This window comes from Phyllobates terribilis, unplaced genomic scaffold, assembly GCF_046119375.1.
Source record: "Phyllobates terribilis strain yellow unplaced genomic scaffold, ASM4611937v1 Scaffold_734__1_contigs__length_741531, whole genome shotgun sequence".
Classification (NCBI taxonomy): domain Eukaryota; kingdom Metazoa; phylum Chordata; class Amphibia; order Anura; family Dendrobatidae; genus Phyllobates; species Phyllobates terribilis.
In genome coordinates, this window is record NW_027363494.1 from 185,016 (window position 1) to 204,622 (window position 19,607).

The 19,607-nt window shown below is 48.3% G+C and overlaps 10 non-coding genes and 2 pseudogenes across 10 annotated transcripts; all 12 read left to right on the forward strand.

The window, feature by feature from the left end:
- Positions 1 to 428: 428 nt before the first annotated feature.
- Positions 429 to 619, forward strand: LOC141237498 (U2 spliceosomal RNA). Its single transcript, XR_012303032.1, has one exon. It is a non-coding gene; the product is annotated as a U2 spliceosomal RNA (small nuclear RNA).
- Positions 620 to 1,739: 1,120 nt separating this feature from the next.
- Positions 1,740 to 1,930, forward strand: LOC141237499 (U2 spliceosomal RNA). The gene has a single exon (XR_012303033.1). It is a non-coding gene; the product is annotated as a U2 spliceosomal RNA (small nuclear RNA).
- Positions 1,931 to 3,053: 1,123 nt separating this feature from the next.
- Positions 3,054 to 3,244, forward strand: LOC141237500 (U2 spliceosomal RNA). Its single transcript, XR_012303034.1, has one exon. It is a non-coding gene; the product is annotated as a U2 spliceosomal RNA (small nuclear RNA).
- A 1,121-nt stretch (positions 3,245 to 4,365) lies between these two features.
- LOC141237427 (U2 spliceosomal RNA) lies at positions 4,366 to 4,463 on the forward strand (annotated as a pseudogene).
- A 5,531-nt stretch (positions 4,464 to 9,994) lies between these two features.
- On the forward strand, positions 9,995 to 10,195 carry LOC141237420 (U2 spliceosomal RNA; annotated as a pseudogene).
- Positions 10,196 to 11,313: 1,118 nt separating this feature from the next.
- On the forward strand, positions 11,314 to 11,504 carry LOC141237925 (U2 spliceosomal RNA). The gene has a single exon (XR_012303445.1). It is a non-coding gene; the product is annotated as a U2 spliceosomal RNA (small nuclear RNA).
- Positions 11,505 to 12,625: 1,121 nt separating this feature from the next.
- On the forward strand, positions 12,626 to 12,816 carry LOC141237501 (U2 spliceosomal RNA). The gene has a single exon (XR_012303035.1). It is a non-coding gene; the product is annotated as a U2 spliceosomal RNA (small nuclear RNA).
- A 1,121-nt stretch (positions 12,817 to 13,937) lies between these two features.
- LOC141237502 (U2 spliceosomal RNA) lies at positions 13,938 to 14,128 on the forward strand. The gene has a single exon (XR_012303036.1). It is a non-coding gene; the product is annotated as a U2 spliceosomal RNA (small nuclear RNA).
- A 1,123-nt stretch (positions 14,129 to 15,251) lies between these two features.
- Positions 15,252 to 15,441, forward strand: LOC141237404 (U2 spliceosomal RNA). Its single transcript, XR_012302953.1, has one exon. It is a non-coding gene; the product is annotated as a U2 spliceosomal RNA (small nuclear RNA).
- A 1,122-nt stretch (positions 15,442 to 16,563) lies between these two features.
- Positions 16,564 to 16,754, forward strand: LOC141237503 (U2 spliceosomal RNA). The gene has a single exon (XR_012303037.1). It is a non-coding gene; the product is annotated as a U2 spliceosomal RNA (small nuclear RNA).
- Positions 16,755 to 17,869: 1,115 nt separating this feature from the next.
- Positions 17,870 to 18,060, forward strand: LOC141237504 (U2 spliceosomal RNA). The gene has a single exon (XR_012303038.1). It is a non-coding gene; the product is annotated as a U2 spliceosomal RNA (small nuclear RNA).
- Positions 18,061 to 19,180: 1,120 nt separating this feature from the next.
- Positions 19,181 to 19,371, forward strand: LOC141237896 (U2 spliceosomal RNA). The gene has a single exon (XR_012303417.1). It is a non-coding gene; the product is annotated as a U2 spliceosomal RNA (small nuclear RNA).
- Positions 19,372 to 19,607: the final 236 nt, after the last annotated feature.

Here is a 19,607-nt window from a genome sequence, read left to right on the forward strand (position 1 = left end):
CGCTGGCTGCGCGTGTCATAATAGGCTCTGAGCCTTTATATACCTGCGCACAGCAGCAGCCACCTTCAGTCTGCTGCTGGACAGCCAGCAGCAGCAGCAGCAGGAGAGGTAATTAATCAGCAACCCTCCTGCTAAGGGTAGACAGCTGCTCGTTCCACCCCCCCCCCCGCCTTAATTGGTTCTCCTCCCTTCCAACGGTGTTGAGGCGGGTGGGAACAGCCGGGGGTTGAGGGTACTGTGCTAAAAGAGGTGGAGTTATGCAGATCTAAAACGCGTGGATTGCAGCAGCAGCAAGCCGAAAAGTGCAGGCATGTGAGGGATCTAGAGGTTGACAGCATGTCTTCTTAACGGGAGTCCAGGTGGCCATCTCCACAAATGGACTTTTCAGAATCCTTGGGTGGCACCGTAGTCGGAAACCAATTCTGGTTATCGCTTCTCGGCCTTTTGGCTAAGATCAAGTGTAGTATCTGTTCTTATCAGTTTAATATCTGATACGTCCCCTATCTGGGGACCATATATTAAATGGATTTTTAGAACAGGGAGATGGAAAAAGAGCTTGCTCTGTCCACTCCACGCATTGACCTGGTATTGCAGTATCTCCAGGACCGGTGCACCCCTTCTTTAATGCAGTTTCTAAAATCAGAAAGAATTGAATTCAATGCTTTTTGTTCATTTTGCTTGTTTGTCGGATTTTGGGATGGACTCTTTGGCTTTGCTTTTCTTCTCCTCATTGGATTTTTCATGTTAAAAGTTGCAGAAGCCAGATGACAAGCTCATTTTGGTTCAACTTCAGCAACTGTGCATTGCATTGCCATGTAATGTAATGTAATGCAATGCTATCTATCTAGCTCTCCCTCTATACTTCCTTTTGGATAAACAGACATATTAGGCAAGCATTTTGGAGCTTTCACCTAAATAACTACAGGTGGTGAGATAAGCTGCACAATATAATTGACCTTTCAGTATATTGTTGCACACACACCATCTATTTAGCAAATGCCCTTGTTATCAACAGCAGCCTTTTAAACTCACCTGAGCTAACAGGTATGTGAGCTGGTTACTCTGCTGCGCTTAAAATTTCTTTTTTGGTTTGCTACAATGCCTTTTCTGAATCGTTGTCTCCCTCTGCTGGAACACTGACTTCTTTCATTTAATGCCTGCAGACTATAAAAGAGAAACCAACCCAAAAAGTTTGGTTGATTAGTCTGTGGCATTCTTTTAAACTGTTGCTTATGGCGGTCTCTGTGAGCTTCTCAGTGACATTCAGCCATCCAGGTATCCCGCCTGCAGTAGACGGAATGTGGCAATGGAACGCTGGCTGCGCGTGTCATAATAGGCTCTGAGCCTTTATATACCTGCGCACAGCAGCAGCCACCTTCAGTCTGCTGCTGGACAGCCAGCAGCAGCAGCAGCAGGAGAGGTAATTAATCAGCAACCCTCCTGCTAAGGGTAGACAGCTGCTCGTTCCACCCCCCCCCCGCCTTAATTGGTTCTCCTCCCTTCCAACGGTGTTGAGGCGGGTGGGAACAGCCGGGGGTTGAGGGTACTGTGCTAAAAGAGGTGAAGTTATGCAGATCTAAAACGCGTGGATTGCAGCAGCAGCAAGCCGAAAAGTGCAGGCATGTGAGGGATCTAGAGGTTGACAGCATGTCTTCTTAACGGGAGTCCAGGTGGCCATCTCCACAAATGGACTTTTCAGAATCCTTGGGTGGCACCGTAGTCGGAAACCAATTCTGGTTATCGCTTCTCGGCCTTTTGGCTAAGATCAAGTGTAGTATCTGTTCTTATCAGTTTAATATCTGATACGTCCCCTATCTGGGGACCATATATTAAATGGATTTTTAGAACAGGGAGATGGAAAAAGAGCTTGCTCTGTCCACTCCACGCATTGACCTGGTATTGCAGTATCTCCAGGACCGGTGCACCCCTTCTTTAATGCAGTTTCTAAAATCAGAAAGAATTGAATTCAATGCTTTTTGTTCATTTTGCTTGTTTGTCGGATTTTGGGATGGACTCTTTGGCTTTGCTTTTCTTCTCCTCATTGGATTTTTCATGTTAAAAGTTGCAGAAGCCAGATGACAAGCTCATTTTGGTTCAACTTCAGCAACTGTGCATTGCATTGCCATGTAATGTAATGTAATGCAATGCTATCTATCTAGCTCTCCCTCTATACTTCCTTTTGGATAAACAGACATATTAGGCAAGCATTTTGGAGCTTTCACCTAAATAACTACAGGTGGTGAGATAAGCTGCACAATATAATTGACCTTTCAGTATATTGTTGCACACACACCATCTATTTAGCAAATGCCCTTGTTATCAACAGCAGCCTTTTAAACTCACCTGAGCTAACAGGTATGTGAGCTGGTTACTCTGCTGCGCTTAAAATTTCTTTTTTGGTTTGCTACAATGCCTTTTCTGAAACGTTGTCTCCCTCTGCTGGAACACTGACTTCTTTCATTTAATGCCTGCAGACTATAAAAGAGAAACCAACCCAAAAAGTTTGGTTGATTAGTCTGTGGCATTCTTTTAAACTGTTGCTTATGGCGGTCTCTGTGAGCTTCTCAGTGACATTCAGCCATCCAGGTATCCCGCCTGCAGTAGACGGAATGTGGCAATGGAACGCTGGCTGCGCGTGTCATAATAGGCTCTGAGCCTTTATATACCTGCGCACAGCAGCAGCCACCTTCAGTCTGCTGCTGGACAGCCAGCAGCAGCAGCAGCAGGAGAGGTAATTAATCAGCAACCCTCCTGCTAAGGGTAGACAGCTGCTCGTTCCACCCCCCCCCCCCCGCCTTAATTGGTTCTCCTCCCTTCCAACGGTGTTGAGGCGGGTGGGAACAGCCGGGGGTTGAGGGTACTGTGCTAAAAGAGGTGGAGTTATGCAGATCTAAAACGCGTGGATTGCAGCAGCAGCAAGCCGAAAAGTGCAGGCATGTGAGGGATCTAGAGGTTGACAGCATGTCTTCTTAACGGGAGTCCAGGTGGCCATCTCCACAAATGAACTTTTCAGAATCCTTGGGTGGCACCGTAGTCGGAAACCAATTCTGGTTATCGCTTCTCGGCCTTTTGGCTAAGATCAAGTGTAGTATCTGTTCTTATCAGTTTAATATCTGATACGTCCCCTATCTGGGGACCATATATTAAATGGATTTTTAGAACAGGGAGATGGAAAAAGAGCTTGCTCTGTCCACTCCACGCATTGACCTGGTATTGCAGTATCTCCAGGACCGGTGCACCCCTTCTTTAATGCAGTTTCTAAAATCAGAAAGAATTGAATTCAATGCTTTTTGTTCATTTTGCTTGTTTGTCGGATTTTGGGATGGACTCTTTGGCTTTGCTTTTCTTCTCCTCATTGGATTTTTCATGTTAAAAGTTGCAGAAGCCAGATGACAAGCTCATTTTGGTTCAACTTCAGCAACTGTGCATTGCATTGCCATGTAATGTAATGTAATGCAATGCTATCTATCTAGCTCTCCCTCTATACTTCCTTTTGGATAAACAGACATATTAGGCAAGCATTTTGGAGCTTTCACCTAAATAACTACAGGTGGTGAGATAAGCTGCACAATATAATTGACCTTTCAGTATATTGTTGCACACACACCATCTATTTAGCAAATGCCCTTGTTATCAACAGCAGCCTTTTAAACTCACCTGAGCTAACAGGTATGTGAGCTGGTTACTCTGCTGCGCTTAAAATTTCTTTTTTGGTTTGCTACAATGCCTTTTCTGAAACGTTGTCTCCCTCTGCTGGAACACTGACTTCTTTCATTTAATGCCTGCAGACTATAAAAGAGAAACCAACCCAAAAAGTTTGGTTGATTAGTCTGTGGCATTCTTTTAAACTGTTGCTTATGGCGGTCTCTGTGAGCTTCTCAGTGACATTCAGCCATCCAGGTATCCCGCCTGCAGTAGACGGAATGTGGCAATGGAACGCTGGCTGCGCGTGTCATAATAGGCTCTGAGCCTTTATATACCTGCGCACAGCAGCAGCCACCTTCAGTCTGCTGCTGGACAGCCAGCAGCAGCAGCAGCAGGAGAGGTAATTAATCAGCAACCCTCCTGCTAAGGGTAGACAGCTGCTCGTTCCACCCCCCCCCCCGCCTTAATTGGTTCTCCTCCCTTCCAACGGTGTTGAGGCGGGTGGGAACAGCCGGGGGTTGAGGGTACTGTGCTAAAAGAGGTGGAGTTATGCAGATCTAAAACGCGTGGATTGCAGCAGCAGCAAGCCGAAAAGTGCAGGCATGTGAGGGATCTAGAGGTTGACAGCATGTCTTCTTAATGGGAGTCCAGGTGGCCATCTCCACAAATGGACTTTTCAGAATCCTTGGGTGGCACCGTAGTCGGAAACCAATTCTGGTTATCGCTTCTCGGCCTTTTGGCTAAGATCAAGTGTAGTATCTGTTCTTTTAAGAACACAAGAGCTACGATCTACACTTGACGAGAGCGATCGAACTCAGAAGGAGAAGAGCTTCGGAGCCCAGCTGACATCGGAGAAGGAAGGCGGATATCGGTGGGAGGAAGAAGCTCTAAAGAATCCAGAAGAAGACGAAGACTCGGAGAAGAATTGGGCTGTCCTGTGGAATCTTCGAGGAAGAAAATCATCGAGACAAAGACCTTTCGGGGAATTTGTCCAGAACACGACGGGAGAAGAATCTGCATAGCTCCACCCATTCCGGGAAGAGTTCCAGATCCAGCTCCAAGAAGTAACTGCAGGAGGAAAGCCATGGCAAGCGCTGCGAGGAAGGCCTGGAGCCGGGGACAGCCAGGAGGGCCCAGCCAGGAGCCGATTCTGACCCCAAGGACTCTGCCTCCACGAATGGCCAGCAGAAGGGACCCCAGAAGCCCCGCCACGAAGCTCCAGTCCTGGAGCCATGGATGCGGCAGACGGTGGCCCTGAAGCTGAAGGAAGTGGATGGGAGGGTGCCGGACATGTCCTCGGACCTGTTCTGCCAGAAGATGCTGCTGGATCGAGGCTTCTCCAGGTCGGACACCCTCAGCATCCAGACCTTCTTGACGGGGATCTTCTTCGTCACCTTCGCCACTGTGAACACCTGCAGGAGGTTCTGGGAAATGGTAAGCGCAAAAGGACCGGATAATTCTTTCTCTGCCTTTACAGGTAGCTGCCCTATCCAGAGGGACGAAAGGAGGATCACGGTCTCCATGCGCAACCCGCACACCCCAGGCCAAGACATCTGTACCTTCCTGAGACGCTTCTGTTTGGTTGTGAAGGAACCCTGTCACATCCTGAATGGACTCGGCTTCTGGACAGGTAAGTGGTCGGTGACCGTTAGACTTCACAGGGACCTGGCGTACTCAGACGGACTTCGGCACCTGCCCCCGACATTCTCCCTGGGCAACTCCTACGGCCTCATCTATTACCCGGACATGCCGCGGAACTGCAGGAGATGCGGCAAGAACGGCCACGAGATGAAAAACTGCAAGGAGGATGCCTGCAGGATTTGTCGAGTGACGGGACACAGCTCGAAGGACTGCCCGAAGAAGACGTCCTGCAACCTGTGTGGGCTGGCGGCTCATCTGTACAAGGATTGCCCCAAGCGTGAGAGATCCTGGGCATCGGTGGTTGCGACGACCCCTGCTCCGGAGGACAAGGCCCCGACGACCAGGCCTGTGAAGGTCAAGGACGCGACGACCAAGGCCCCAGCGGCCAAGGCCGAGACGACCAAGGCCAAAGCGGTCAAGGAGTCGGTGGCCAAAGCCGCAGCGACGGTCCCAGCAGCTCCGAAGCAGAAGAAAAAGTCAAAGGAGGGTAAGAGTTCTGTCACCCCTCTCTCGATCCCTCCCCCTGCCACCCCTGTCCAATCCCCCCCCACCCCGGCCACCCCTGCTGAGGATTCCACTTCCTCTTCCTCCTTCCCCTACTCCTCAGCAGGTGTCCTTTCCCCTGCCCCGGCAGCCACTCTCCCTCCCCAGACCATGGTAGCGGTGGAATTAACCTTTCCTCCACCTGCCGCTATCTATTCCGAGGAGGATTTTCCCCTTCTTGTCTCCCCAGTTCCAACTCGGGGAAAGAGGAAGGTGGAGGACAGCCCTGCTACTGAATCCTCCAAAAAGAAGATTCTGGATTTCGTAGGCGAAAAGGAGGATACCCTCCCTGAGCCAGAAGAGATGGAGCACATGGTTGAGACCCTGGTGGCCGAGCCAGAAGAGGAGGAACTGGTGGTCGCCGAGATCGAGGCCGCGCTGCTTGACCAGATGGAGGAAGAGGGCCTGCTGGTGATCCCGTCACCAGCAGTCAACACCGACGAGGGACCACCCGACCGGAGTGGTAACTAAGGTGTATTGCCTGCGCTAACTTTTTCTTTTTTCCCTACATGATGGCTAATATTAACTTATTTTCCATTAATGTCAGGAGCATCAAGGACAAGTTCAGACGTCAGACTATTTATGCCTTCCTTACTTCCCAGTTGTGTGATGTTTATATGTTGCAGGAATGTTCCCTTCCCTCCTCTAGGTCCTTCAAACATCTGGCCAGGGAGTGGTCCCACGGTCCATCCTACTGGTCCGGTGGGGGTGACTGCAAGTCTGCGGGGGTCGCAATTCTGATCAGGGGGGGCGCATTCACGCTTGAGTCCGTCCAGGAGCTCATCTGCGGCAGGGCTCTTGTTGTAGATGGCAACTGGGCGGGAGAACCTGTCAGGTTCATCAACGTGTATGCGTCCCCACTGAAGAATGAGCGTTTGGAGCTTTTCCAGACCCTGCGGCTTCAGCTTGCCACCACCAGGACCTTAGTGATGGCCGGGGATTTCAACTGCCCCATCGAGGAGGATGGTCGTAGTTCTGGCACATCTGCCAAGTTGGACATCACGTCCAAGCTGCTCATCGAGATGGTAACCGAGGCCTCTCTTCAGGACGTGGTGGGCTCCATGGGGAGAGGCTCCACAAACTATTCGTGGAGCCGACCCGATGGCTCACTCCGCTCCAGGATTGACTTTGTGTTCACCTCTCGGGCAGTCAGGCAGAGTAGGCACTCGATGGTCCCCTGCTTCTTCTCCGACCACAGAGCCATTCACTTACAAGGTGTCCTCGGCGACGGTTTTCCGTCCGGCCCCGGCTCCTGGAAGCTGAATTGTGCTCTGCTGGCTCAGGATGAAGTCGTGGAGGAGCTGAGAGCAGCCTACGCAATGTGGCAGTCCTACAAGGGTAGCTTCCAAACAGTCTCTGATTGGTGGGAATATGTTAAACTTGAGTTTCGCTGTTTCTTTCAGGCCAAGGGTCGACAACAGGCGTGTGAGAAGAGGAGGGACTTCAGAGGGCTGCAGCGCGAGCTGCGGTCGCTGCAGGACCTTCTTCACTGCGGCTGGGACGTGAGGGAGGAGCTGGAGGAGACCAAGAAGACCCTGAAAAGGCACTTTGAGGAGGAGTCCAAGCGAATCGTCTTCCGTTCCAAAGTGGAGAATCTGGAGAAGGGTGAGAAATGTAACTCATTCTTTTTCAGGAAACTTCATGCCGGTTACACGCCCCTGAACGAGCTGCGAGACGAGAGCGGAAACATGCGACGTGGGAAGGAGGACGTGATGAGGGTCGTCAGCGACTTCTACAGCGAACTCTACTCCCACAAGACTACCGACCCCGACGCTGCTGATAAGTTCCTGTCAGGTATCACTAACCATCTTGATCCTGCAGGCACGGCAGCCTTGGACAAACCTCTGATGGTGGGCGAATTGCTCTCTGCCGCTAAATCCTTTAGGACCGGCAGGACCCCGGGCAGTGATGGTCTTCCAGCGGAGCTCTATGTAGCGCTGGGAGACCTCATCTGTCCGGACCTGTTGGACCTGTACGAGGAGATGGTGGTGGAGGGTAGAATGCCTCCATCTTTGAGGGAAGGAATGGTCACGATCCTGTACAAGCGGAAGGGAGAGAGGTGCGACCTGAGGAATTGGCGTCCCATCACTCTGCTCAACGTGGACTACAAGATCCTGGCCAAGACGATGGCGACACGACTTAAGACGGTCATCGGACGGATTATCCACCCGGACCAGACCTGCGGCATCCCTGGACGTCGCATCGCAGACAGCCTCGCTCTCGTGCGGGACACGGTCGAGTACATCAAGGTCCGCCGCGCACACGCGGCCCTGGTCTCCTTGGATCAGTAGAAGGCCTTCGACCGGGTTTCCCACGAGTTCATGGGCCGAGCTCTGCACCGGTTAGGTTTGGGTAACATGTTTTGTTCGTATGTCCGTCTGATGTATTTTGATATCCACAGCTCGGTGTTGGTGAACGGCTGGAAGACTGACCCCTTCCCTGTCCTCTCTGGGGTCAGACAAGGCTGCCCTCTATCACCTCTTCTTTTTGTTTGTGTTATAGAACTCTTAGCAGAGGCTATCCGGCAGAATGGAGAGATCAGAGGGATCACCGCACCGGGTCCGGGACGACACGAGGTCAAGTGCTCGCTCTACATGGACGACGTCACCGTCTTCTGCGCTGATCGTGGTTCAGTCGACGCCCTCGTCCAGACGTGTGAGAGGTTCGGCCGGGCTTCAGGGGCCAAAGTCAACTGCAGGAAGTCGGAAGCCATGCTCTTCGGGGATTGGCAGCCGGCCTCCTCCGCCCCCTTCCCCTTCAACATTCAACCGGATTTCCTCAAGGTGCTGGGAGTCTGGTTCGGGAAGGAAGGAGCGGCCCTCAAGTCCTGGCAAGAACGCTTGGCCAAGGTGAAGCAACGGATCGGACTCTGGAGCCTCAGACACCTCACTTGTGAGGGTAAGGCACTCGTCCTGCGTAATGAGGTCCTGCCCGTCTTGCAGTACACGGCGCAGGCCTGGCCCCCACACGTCACTGTGTGCAGGGCCATTACCAGGACAGTGTTTCACTTTGTCTGGGGATCCAAGATGGACAGAGTCAGGCGGGCCGTCATGTACAAGGAGCCTCGCAAGGGTGGGAAGGGCGTTCCAGATATCCCCACCCTCCTGCGATCCTCTTTTGTGTGTGATTGTGTCCGCCGGACTTTGCAAGTCAAGAATGGCTCCGCGGGCAGGTCCATGTCTCGCTTCTTCCTGCTTCCTCTTTGGAGGCGACTCGGCTGGGACAAGTGGGACAGCTCCTTCCCCTACAACTGGACGACGCCATGGTTCTACGGAGACGTCGTTCGATTTGTGGGGGAACATCAACTGGAGGGACTCAAGCCCGACTTGTGGAAGCCCAAAACTATCCACAAGCTCATCAGAGCCAAGGATGACGTGGAGAACATCACAGGACTTCACCAGGACACGCTGGAGACTGTGTGGACAAATGTGTCGTCTGACAGGCTGACCAACGGGCACAAGGACTTGTCGTGGATGGCGATTCAGGGCGGACTGCCCGTCCGGTCATTCATGCATGCCCGGAACCTGTGCAAGACCCGGTACTGCCAAAGGTGCCCCTTCGTGGAGGAAACATCTTTGCACACTTTTTGGGACTGCGGATTTGCACAGCGCCTGTTGACTGCCCTTGAGGACGACCTGAGGAACTCTGTCCCCAGGGCGAGCCTATCGCACCATTCTGTGTTTTACGGACTCTTCCCTGGGGTTCATACCGTCGGAGCCATCCAGGAGGCTTGGCGCCTTATGAACTGCTTCAAGGATGCCGTTTGGGTCGCCAGGAACCGGCTCATCTTGAGGAGGGAGAGGATGTCCATCCAGGACTGCCGCAGGCTGATCCACAGCCTGCTCAGAGACTATTCCATCGTGGACAGTCCGGAGGACGAGGATGAGGACTAAACCCCTCCTCCCCCTCTCCCCTTATGTGTCTTGTCTTTCAATAAAGCTTCGGGCCTGTGATTTTCCCCTCCCCATCCCCTTTTTCCCAATCCCCATCCCTTTTCACGGTTCGTCGTACTGTATTGATTGACATGCTTTTTCTTTCAGATTGAGTGTTTTGTGTAGCATAGGGGTGTGATGTGTCTAGTTAGTGCGTCGTATCCTCATGCTATGTAAATATGATGTAGAATTCTGTGTGTACTGGGCTGCGGCACTGTACACTGTCTGTTAACTTATTTTTTTGTGCTAATAAAAGATATATTCAATAAAAAAAAAAAAATTCTGTTCTTATCAGTTTAATATCTGATACGTCCCCTATCTGGGGACCATATATTAAATGGATTTTTAGAACAGGGAGATGGAAAAAGAGCTTGCTCTGTCCACTCCACGCATTGACCTGGTATTGCAGTATCTCCAGGACCGGTGCACCCCTTCTTTAATGCAGTTTCTAAAATCAGAAAGAATTGAATTCAATGCTTTTTGTTCATTTTGCTTGTTTGTTGGATTTTGGGATGGACTCTTTGGCTTTGCTTTTCTTCTCCTCATTGGATTTTTCATGTTAAAAGTTGCAGAAGCCAGATGACAAGCTCATTTTGGTTCAACTTCAGCAACTGTGCATTGCATTGCCATGTAATGTAATGTAATGCAATGCTATCTATCTAGCTCTCCCTCTATACTTCCTTTTGGATAAACAGACATATTAGGCAAGCATTTTGGAGCTTTCACCTAAATAACTACAGGTGGTGAGATAAGCTGCACAATATAATTGACCTTTCAGTATATTGTTGCACACACACCATCTATTTAGCAAATGCCCTTGTTATCAACAGCAGCCTTTTAAACTCACCTGAGCTAACAGGTATGTGAGCTGGTTACTCTGCTGCGCTTAAAATTTCTTTTTTGGTTTGCTACAATGCCTTTTCTGAAACGTTGTCTCCCTCTGCTGGAACACTGACTTCTTTCATTTAATGCCTGCAGACTATAAAAGAGAAACCAACCCAAAAAGTTTGGTTGATTAGTCTGTGGCATTCTTTTAAACTGTTGCTTATGGCGGTCTCTGTGAGCTTCTCAGTGACATTCAGCCATCCAGGTATCCCGCCTGCAGTAGACGGAATGTGGCAATGGAATGCTGGCTGCGCGTGTCATAATAGGCTCTGAGCCTTTATATACATGCGCACAGCAGCAGCCACCTTCAGTCTGCTGCTGGACAGCCAGCAGCAGCAGCAGCAGGAGAGGTAATTAATCAGCAACCCTCCTGCTAAGGGTAGACAGCTGCTCGTTCCACCCCCCCCGCCTTAATTGGTACTCCTCCCTTCCAACGGTGTTGAGGCGGGTGGGAACAGCCGGGGGTTGAGGGTACTGTGCTAAAAGAGGTGGAGTTATGCAGATCTAAAACGCGTTGATTGCAGCAGCAGCAAGCCGAAAAGTGCAGGCATGTGAGGGATCTAGAGGTTGACAGCATGTCTTCTTAACGGGAGTCCAGGTGGCCATCTCCACAAATGGACTTTTCAGAATCCTTGGGTGGCACCGTAGTCGGAAACCAATTCTGGTTATCGCTTCTCGGCCTTTTGGCTAAGATCAAGTGTAGTATCTGTTCTTATCAGTTTAATATCTGATACGTCCCCTATCTGGGGACCATATATTAAATGGATTTTTAGAACAGGGAGATGGAAAAAGAGCTTGCTCTGTCCACTCCACGCATTGACCTGGTATTGCAGTATCTACAGGACCGGTGCACCCCTTCTTTAATGCAGTTTCTAAAATCAGAAAGAATTGAATTCAATGCTTTTTGTTCATTTTGCTTGTTTGTCAGATTTTGGGATGGACTCTTTGGCTTTGCTTTTCTTCTCCTCATTGGATTTTTCATGCTAAAAGTTGCAGAAGCCAGATGACAAGCTCATTTTGGTTCAACTTCAGCAACTGTGCATTGCATTGCCATGTAATGTAATGTAATGCAATGCTATCTATCTAGCTCTCCCTCTATACTTCCTTTTGGATAAACAGACATATTAGGCAAGCATTTTGGAGCTTTCACCTAAATAACTACAGGTGGTGAGATAAGCTGCACAATATAATTGACCTTTCAGTATATTGTTGCACACACACCATCTATTTAGCAAATGCCCTTGTTATCAACAGCAGCCTTTTAAACTCACCTGAGCTAACAGGTATGTGAGCTGGTTACTCTGCTGCGCTTAAAATTTCTTTTTTGGTTTGCTACAATGCCTTTTCTGAAACGTTGTCTCCCTCTGCTGGAACACTGACTTCTTTCATTTAATGCCTGCAGACTATAAAAGAGAAACCAACCCAAAAAGTTTGGTTGATTAGTCTGTGGCATTCTTTTAAACTGTTGCTTATGGCGGTCTCTGTGAGCTTCTCAGTGACATTCAGCCATCCAGGTATTCCGCCTGCAGTAGACGGAATGTGGCAATGGAACGCTGGCTGCGCGTGTCATAATAGGCTCTGAGCCTTTATATACCTGCGCACAGCAGCAGCCACCTTCAGTCTGCTGCTGGACAGCCAGCAGCAGCAGCAGCAGGAGAGGTAATTAATCAGCAACCCTCCTGCTAAGGGTAGACAGCTGCTCGTTCCACCCCCCCCCCCGCCTTAATTGGTTCTCCTCCCTTCCAACGGTGTTGAGGCGGGTGGGAACAGCCGGGGGTTGAGGGTACTGTGCTAAAAGAGGTGGAGTTATGCAGATCTAAAACGCGTGGATTGCAGCAGCAGCAAGCCGAAAAGTGCAGGCATGTGAGGGATCTAGAGGTTGACAGCATGTCTTCTTAACGGGAGTCCAGGTGGCCATCTCCACAAATGGACTTTTCAGAATCCTTGGGTGGCACCGTAGTCGGAAACCAATTCTGGTTATCGCTTCTCGGCCTTTTGGCTAAGATCAAGTGTAGTATCTGTTCTTATCAGTTTAATATCTGATACGTCCCCTATCTGGGGACCATATATTAAATGGATTTTTAGAACAGGGAGATGGAAAAAGAGCTTGCTCTGTCCACTCCACGCATTGACCTGGTATTGCAGTATCTCCAGGACCGGTGCACCCCTTCTTTAATGCAGTTTCTAAAATCAGAAAGAATTGAATTCAATGCTTTTTGTTCATTTTGCTTGTTTGTCGGATTTTGGGATGGACTCTTTGGCTTTGCTTTTCTTCTCCTCATTGGATTTTTCATGTTAAAAGTTGCAGAAGCCAGATGACAAGCTCATTTTGGTTCAACTTCAGCAACTGTGCATTGCATTGCCATGTAATGTAATGTAATGCAATGCTATCTATCTAGCTCTCCCTCTATACTTCCTTTTGGATAAACAGACATATTAGGCAAGCATTTTGGAGCTTTCACCTAAATAACTACAGGTGGTGAGATAAGCTGCACAATATAATTGACCTTTCAGTATATTGTTGCACACACACCATCTATTTAGCAAATGCCCTTGTTATCAACAGCAGCCTTTTAAACTCACCTGAGCTAACAGGTATGTGAGCTGGTTACTCTGCTGCGCTTAAAATTTCTTTTTTGGTTTGCTACAATGCCTTTTCTGAAACGTTGTCTCCCTCTGCTGGAACACTGACTTCTTTCATTTAATGCCTGCAGACTATAAAAGAGAAACCAACCCAAAAAGTTTGGTTGATTAGTCTGTGGCATTCTTTTAAACTGTTGCTTATGGCGGTCTCTGTGAGCTTCTCAGTGACATTCAGCCATCCAGGTATCCCGCCTGCAGTAGACGGAATGTGGCAATGGAACGCTGGCTGCGCGTGTCATAATAGGCTCTGAGCCTTTATATACCTGCGCACAGCAGCAGCCACCTTCAGTCTGCTGCTGGACAGCCAGCAGCAGCAGCAGCAGGAGAGGTAATTAATCAGCAACCCTCCTGCTAAGGGTAGACAGCTGCTCGTTCCACCCCCCCCCCCGCCTTAATTGGTTCTCCTCCCTTCCAACGGTGTTGAGGCGGGTGGGAACAGCCGGGGGTTGAGGGTACTGTGCTAAAAGAGGTGGAGTTATGCAGATCTAAAACGCGTGGATTGCAGCAGCAGCAAGCCGAAAAGTGCAGGCATGTGAGGGATCTAGAGGTTGACAGCATGTCTTCTTAACGGGAGTCCAGGTGGCCATCTCCACAAATGGATTTTTCAGAATCCTTGGGTGGCACCGTAGTCGGAAACCAATTCTGGTTATCGCTTCTCGGCCTTTTGGCTAAGATCAAGTGTAGTATCTGTTCTTATCAGTTTAATATCTGATACGTCCCCTATCTGGGGACCATATATTAAATGGATTTTTAGAACAGGGAGATGGAAAAAGAGCTTGCTCTGTCCACTCCACGCATTGACCTGGTATTGCAGTATCTCCAGGACCGGTGCACCCCTTCTTTAATGCAGTTTCTAAAATCAGAAAGAATTGAATTCAATGCTTTTTGTTCATTTTGCTTGTTTGTCGGATTTTGGGATGGACTCTTTGGCTTTGCTTTTCTTCTCCTCATTGGATTTTTCATGTTAAAAGTTGCAGAAGCCAGATGACATGCTCATTTTGGTTCAACTTCAGCAACTGTGCATTGCATTGCCATGTAATGTAATGTAATGCAATGCTATCTATCTAGCTCTCCCTCTATACTTCCTTTTGGATAAACAGACATATTAGGCAAGCATTTTGGAGCTTTCACCTAAATAACTACAGGTGGTGAGATAAGCTGCACAATATAATTGACCTTTCAGTATATTGTTGCACACACACCATCTATTTAGCAAATGCCCTTGTTATCAACAGCAGCCTTTTAAACTCACCTGAGCTAACAGGTATGTGAGCTGGTTACTCTGCTGCGCTTAAAATTTCTTTTTTGGTTTGCTACAATGCCTTTTCTGAAACGTTGTCTCCCTCTGCTGGAACACTGACTTCTTTCATTTAATGCCTGCAGACTATAAAAGAGAAACCAACCCAAAAAGTTTGGTTGATTAGTCTGTGGCATTCTTTTAAACTGTTGCTTATGGCGGTCTCTGTGAGCTTCTCAGTGACATTCAGCCATCCAGGTATCCCGCCTGCAGTAGACGGAATGTGGCAATGGAACGCTGGCTGCGCGTGTCATAATAGGCTCTGAGCCTTTATATACCTGCGCACAGCAGCAGCCACCTTCAGTCTGCTGCTGGACAGCCAGCAGCAGCAGCAGCAGGAGAGGTAATAAATCAGCAACCCTCCTGCTAAGGGTAGACAGCTGCTCGTTCCACCCCCCCCCCCCCGCCTTAATTGTTTCTCCTCCCTTCCAACGGTGTTGAGGCGGGTGGGAACAGCCGGGGGTTGAGGGTACTGTGCTAAAAGAGGTGGAGTTATGCAGATCTAAAACGCGTGGATTGCAGCAGCAGCAAGCCGAAAAGTGCAGGCATGTGAGGGATCTAGAGGTTGACAGCATGTCTTCCTAACGGGAGTCCAGGTGGCCATCTCCACAAATGGACTTTTCAGAATCCTTGGGTGGCACCGTAGTCGGAAACCAATTCTGGTTATCGCTTCTCGGCCTTTTGGCTAAGATCAAGTGTAGTATCTGTTCTTATCAGTTTAATATCTGATACGTCCCCTATCTGGGGACCATATATTAAATGGCTTTTAGAACAGGGAGATGGAAAAAGAGCTTGCTCTGTCCACTCCACGCATTGACCTGGTATTGCAGTATCTCCAGGACCGGTGCACCCCTTCTTTAATGCAGTTTCTAAAATCAGAAAGAATTGAATTCAATGCTTTTTGTTCATTTTGCTTGTTTGTCGGATTTTGGGATGGACTCTTTGGCTTTGCTTTTCTTCTCCTCATTGGATTTTTCATGTTAAAAGTTGCAGAAGCCAGATGACAAGCTCATTTTGGTTCAACTTCAGCAACTGTGCATTGCATTGCCATGTAATGTAATGTAATGCAATGCTATCTATCTAGCTCTCCCTCTATACTTCCTTTTGGATAAACAGACATATTAGGCAAGCATTTTGGAGCTTTCACCTAAATAACTACAGGTGGTGAGATAAGCTGCACAATATAATTGACCTTTCAGTATATTGTTGCACACACACCATCTATTTAGCAAATGCCCTTGTTATCAACAGCAGCCTTTTAAACTCACCTGAGCTAACAGGTATGTGAGCTGGTTACTCTGCTGCGCTTAAAATTTCTTTTTTGGTTTGCTACAATGCCTTTTCTGAAACGTTGTCTCCCTCTGCTGGAACACTGACTTCTTTCATTTAATGCCTGCAGACTATAAAAGAGAAACCAACCCAAAAAGTTTGGTTGATTAGTCTGTGGCATTCTTTTAAACTGTTGCTTATGGCGGTCTCTGTGAGCTTCTCAGTGACATTCAGCCATCCAGGTATCCCGCCTGCAGTAGACGGAATGTGGCAATGGAACGCTGGCTGCGCGTGTCATAATAGGCTCTGAGCCTTTATATACCTGCGCACAGCAGCAGCCACCTTCAGTCTGCTGCTGGACAGCCAGCAGCAGCAGCAGCAGGAGAGGTAATTAATCAGCAACCCTCCTGCTAAGGGTAGACAGCTGCTCGTTCCACCCCCCCCCCCCGCCTTAATTGGTTCCCCTCCCTTCCAACGGTGTTGAGGCGGGTGGGAACAGCCGGGGGTTGAGGGTACTGTGCTAAAAGAGGTGGAGTTATGCAGATCTAAAACGCGTGGATTGCAGCAGCAGCAAGCCGAAAAGTGCAGGCATGTGAGGGATCTAGAGGTTGACAGCATGTCTTCTTAACGGGAGTCCAGGTGGCCATCTCCACAAATGGACTTTTCAGAATCCTTGGGTGGCACCGTAGTCGGAAACCAATTCTGGTTATCGCTTCTCGGCCTTTTGGCTAAGATCAAGTGTAGTATCTGTTCTTATCAGTTTAATATCTGATACGTCCCCTATCTGGGGACCATATATTAAATGGATTTTTAGAACAGGGAGATGGAAAAAGAGCTTGCTCTGTCCACTCCACGCATTGACCTGGTATTGCAGTATCTCCAGGACCGGTGCACCCCTTCTTTAATGCAGTTTCTAAAATCAGAAAGAATTGAATTCAATGCTTTTTGTTCATTTTGCTTGTTTGTCGGATTTTGGGATGGACTCTTTGGCTTTGCTTTTCTTCTCCTCATTGGATTTTTCATGTTAAAAGTTGCAGAAGCCAGATGACAAGCTCATTTTGGTTCAACTTCAGCAACTGTGCATTGCATTGCCATGTAATGTAATGTAATGCAATGCTATCTATCTAGCTCTCCCTCTATACTTCCTTTTGGATAAACAGACATATTAGGCAAGCATTTTGGAGCTTTCACCTAAATAACTACAGGTGGTGAGATAAGCTGCACAATATAATTGACCTTTCAGTATATTGTTGCACACACACCATCTATTTAGCAAATGCCCTTGTTATCAACAGCAGCCTTTTAAACTCACCTGAGCTAACAGGTATGTGAGCTGGTTACTCTGCTGCGCTTAAAATTTCTTTTTTGGTTTGCTACAATGCCTTTTCTGAAACGTTGTCTCCCTCTGCTGGAACACTGACTTCTTTCATTTAATGCCTGCAGACTATAAAAGAGAAACCAACCCAAAAAGTTTGGTTGATTAGTCTGTGGCATTCTTTTAAACTGTTGCTTATGGCGGTCTCTGTGAGCTTCTCAGTGACATTCAGCCATCCAGGTATCCCGCCTGCAGTAGACGGAATGTGGCAATGGAACGCTGGCTGCGCGTGTCATAATAGGCTCTGAGCCTTTATATACCTGCGCACAGCAGCAGCCACCTTCAGTCTGCTGCTGGACAGCCAGCAGCAGCAGGAGAGGTAATTAATCAGCAACCCTCCTGCTAAGGGTAGACAGCTGCTCGTTCCACCCCCCCCCCCGCCTTAATTGGTTCTCCTCCCTTCCAACGGTGTTGAGGCGGGTGGGAACAGCCGGGGGTTGAGGGTACTGTGCTAAAAGAGGTGGAGTTATGCAGATCTAAAACGCGTGGATTGCAGCAGCAGCAAGCCGAAAAGTGCAGGCATGTGAGGGATCTAGAGGTTAACAGCATGTCTTCTTAACGGGAGTCCAGGTGGCCATCTCCACAAATGGACTTTTCAGAATCCTTGGGTGGCACCGTAGTCGGAAACCAATTCTGGCTATCGCTTCTCGGCCTTTTGGCTAAGATCAAGTGTAGTATCTGTTCTTATCAGTTTAATATCTGATACGTCCCCTATCTGGGGACCATATATTAAATGGATTTTTAGAACAGGGAGATGGAAAAAGAGCTTGCTCTGTCCACTCCACGCATTGACCTGGTATTGCAGTATCTCCAGGACCGGTGCACCCCTTCTTTAATGCAGTTTCTAAAATCAGAAAGAATTGAATTCAATGCTTTTTGTTCATTTTGCTTGTTTGTCGGATTTTGGGATGGACTCTTTGGCTTTGCTTTTCTTCTCCTCATTGGATTTTTCATGTTAAAAGTTGCAGAAGTCAGATGACAAGCTCATTTTGGTTCAACTTCAGCAACTGTGCATTGCATTGCCATGTAATGTAATGTAATGCAATGCTATCTATCTAGCTCTCCCTCTATACTTCCTTTTGGATAAACAGACATATTAGGCAAGCATTTTGGAGCTTTCACTTAAATAACTACAGGTGGTGAGATAAGCTGCACAATATAATTGACCTTTCAGTATATTATTGCACACACACCATCTATTTAGCAAATGCCCTTGTTATCAACAGCAGCCTTTTAAACTCACCTGAGCTAACAGGTATGTGAGCTGGTTACTCTGCTGCGCTTAAAATTTCTTTTTTGGTTTGCTACAATGCCTTTTCTGAAACGTTGTCTCCCTCTGCTGGAACACTGACTTCTTTCATTTAATGCCTGCAGACTATAAAAGAGAAACCAACCCAAAAAGTTTGGTTGATTAGTCTGTGGCATTCTTTTAAACTGTTGCTTATGGCGGTCTCTGTGAGCTTCTCAGTGACATTCAGCCATCCAGGTATCCCGCCTGCAGTAGACGGAATGTGGCAATGGAACGCTGGCTGCGCGTGTCATAATAGGCTCTGAGCCTTTATATACCTGCGCACAGCAGCAGCCACCTTCAGTCTGCTGCTGGACAGCCAGCAGCAGCAGCAGCAGGAGAGGTAATTAATCAGCAACCCTCCTGCTAAGGGTAGACAGCTGCTCGTTCCACCCCCCCCCCGCCTTAATTGGTTCTCCTCCCTTCCAACGGTGTTGAGGTGGGTGGGAACAGCCGGGGGTTGAGGGTACTGTGCTAAAAGAGGTGGAGTTATGCAGATCTAAAACGCGTGGATTGCAGCAGCAGCAAGCCGAAAAGTGCAGGCATGTGAGGGATCTAGAGGTTGACAGCATGTCTTCTTAACGGGAGTCCAGGTGGCCATCTCCACAAATGGACTTTTCAGAATCCTTGGGTGGCACCGTAGTCGGAAACCAATTCTGGTTATCGCTTCTCGGCCTTTTGGCTAAGATCAAGTGTAGTATCTGTTCTTATCAGTTTAATATCTGATACATCCCCTATCTGGGGACCATATATTAAATGGATTTTTAGAACAGGGAGATGGAAAAAGAGCTTGCTCTGTCCACTCCACGCATTGACCTGGTATTGCAGTATCTCCAGGACCGGTGCACCCCTTCTTTAATGCAGTTTCTAAAATCAGAAAGAATTGAATTCAATGCTTTTTGTTCATTTTGCTTGTTTGTCGGATTTTGGGATGGACTCTTTGGCTTTGCTTTTCTTCTCCTCATTGGATTTTTCATGTTAAAAGTTGCAGAAGCCAGATGACAAGCTCATTTTGGTTCAACTTCAGCAACTGTGCATTGCATTGCCATGTAATGTAATGTAATGCAATGCTATCTATCTAGCTCTCCC